Source organism: Schistocerca piceifrons, chromosome 5 (assembly GCF_021461385.2).
Source record: "Schistocerca piceifrons isolate TAMUIC-IGC-003096 chromosome 5, iqSchPice1.1, whole genome shotgun sequence".
Lineage (NCBI taxonomy): Eukaryota > Metazoa > Arthropoda > Insecta > Orthoptera > Acrididae > Schistocerca > Schistocerca piceifrons.
In genome coordinates, this window is record NC_060142.1 from 554,938,823 (window position 1) to 554,941,640 (window position 2,818).

The following is a 2,818-nucleotide window of genomic DNA, read 5'->3' on the forward strand; positions in this document are numbered from 1 at the left end:
ATTCTCCCAATGTCAAAGTACAAACACAATTAGAGATGAAAATGGGAAATGTAGCAATAAAATGCACGTTCCTTGTAGTGGAGCAGTTATTAGTGGACTGTATTCTTGGTATTGGGAGTATGCAGGAGTACGATTGTCAGATAGATTTTTTGGAAGGAATAGTTAAATTTAGATTAAATGGAGAAGCGATTGCACTGGATTTAAATAGGAAGGAGATGGTGCATGAGAAATATTGTCGCGGTGCCATAATTCAATTAATTGACTCTACAAACGGTCGTTGGAAGGAGCTTTCAAAGTATTTGATACAACAGAAGGACTTTAACTAAACAACAATGATAAAACCTAGTGAATCAAATCAGCTTACCGGAGAAAAAAGGCAGCAGCTTCATTATTTGTTAGAGGCATATGAAGAGATTTTTGATGAGAAACCAGGACTTATTAAAGGGCATATTTGTCACCTACAAGTGAAGCCACATCAGACTTACGGTTACACGCACTATCCGATCCCCTGGCGTTTAAAACAATCTGTTCAAAGGGACATAAATAGAATGTTAGAATGGAACCTGATTGAACCATCAACTAGTCCATATTATTCTCCGCTCTTAGTCGTTCCAAAACCTGGAGGCAACGTAAGATTAGTTCTGGATGCGAGAGAGATTAATTAAATAATACTACCTGTAAGAGCTCATCCGGAAAATATAGATGAATTAATTCAAAATTTCGAGGATGTTTCGTACTTAACTAGTGTTGATTTGAGAAGTTCATACAGGCAGGTCAGAATGGATGAAGAACCTAGGAAGTATACTGCATTTATCTATGTCGGAAGAAGTTACCAATTTAGAGTTGTCCCGTTCGGGCTTAATATTAGTGCCGGAATATTAATTTCAGCGTTGGATTATGTTCTTGGACCAGAATTGCGTAGTCATATAACTGTGTTTGCTGACGACTTATTAATAGCCACGAAAACATGGGAAGAGCATTTGCATATTTTGGAAAGGATTTTTGCTGTTTTCAAGAAAACCGGAATTACAGTAATCTTACAGAAGTCTCATTTTGCTTTACCACAAATTAAGTTCTTAAGACATATGATAAATGCGAAAGGTATCCTGCCTACCGAGAAGAAGATAAGTGCAAATCGAAATTTTCCATCACCACGGAATAAAAGACAGCTGAAGTGATTTATAGGTTTCATAAAGAATCAAGCCATGAATTCTGAGACATTAAACCGGCTTCTACGGAAGGATGTGCCATGGCAATGGACTGAAGAATGTGAAGTAGCTTTTCGAGACATTAAAGACCAACTCGTCAACGCATCCTTATTATATCACCCTGATATGAATTGTGAGTTCTGTCTGTCCACGGATTCATCGGATGTTGGATTAGGTGCTTGTCTCTTCCAAATAAGAAAAATAAAAGGGGTACCAACAATCTGCCCGATAGCATTTGTTAGTCGAATGTTATCGTCCTGTGAAAGAGCCTATACGACACAGAACTTGAAGCACTTGCAGTTATCTGGGCATTCAAGAAGTTTAACTATTATTTACATGGTTCGAAAACGATTGTGTATTGTGACTATCAATCACTAACCTTTTTGCAAACATGTAAACTGTTACATCCCAGACTGTCACGGTGGACAATGACACTACAACAGTACCAATTTAAAATTATTCATGTATCTGACAAAGAAAATATTATTGCGGATGCACTGTCGAGATCCCCAGAAGGTTTAACGACGGAAATAGAATCAGTAAATACTTCGGACTTTCCAGTATTACTGTCGCGGGGCAATATCTACAAAACTTATTATGTACATCTTTGTAGAGATATGGGAAGACCCTCGATGGAAGAAGATAATTCAGCTAAAGGAACAACAAAATTCAAGGGCTAGTTTGAATCATTATAAATTAGTAAATGGAGTATTATTCTTCAGATGTGGGAAGGACAACAATCCACGGTGGTGTGTATGTATCCCAAAGGAATGTGAGGAAAAATTAATTTGATTTACCCACTTATCATGGGGACGTTTTGGTGTGATCGTTTTGGTGTGATCAAATGTGCCAATAAAATAGGAGCATACTGTTATTTTCCGAATATTCGGAGAAAAGTGCACCAAACTATACAAGACTGTTTACTCTGTCAAAAGGCAAAACCGGATAATATAGATAGTAAGCATGTTCTGCATTCAATTACTCCACGAGAGCCAAGAGCGTTAATTTCGTGTGGTATCTATGGCCTCCTCCCACGATCAAGAGGAGGAGTCAAATTCATTGTAGGATTCTTTGACGTATTTACAAAATATGTAAAACCATATCCATGAAAGTGTGCTGCTGCCAGAGCTGTTGTAGTAAGATTGGTGGGTGACTATCTTCCGCATGTAGGTTTACCGAAATCCCTAATTATAGATAATGCCAGAATTTTTATCGGATTTAAATGGAAGCAAACATTAACACAGCTTGGTATTCGACAAATTTTGACATCACGTTGTCATCCACAAGGTAATCCAATAGTACGAGTTTCCTGAGAATTAAACCGATTCATGCTTACATACTGCCACAGCAAACAAACATCATGGGCTGATTATTTGTCAGAATTTGAACAAATATTTAATAATATGACGCATACCTCAACTAACTTTACTCCAACAGAGCTTATGTTTAGTCAGATTGAGAGGAACGTTTGGATAAACCATCAGCCAAAGTATGAAGACCAGAATTTAAAATGGGAGGAAAAGATTCGACTCGCACTTGTCAATTTAACTAAAAAGGCAATACAACGGAAATTGACATATGATAAACGGATTCGCCGGATTCAGACGTTT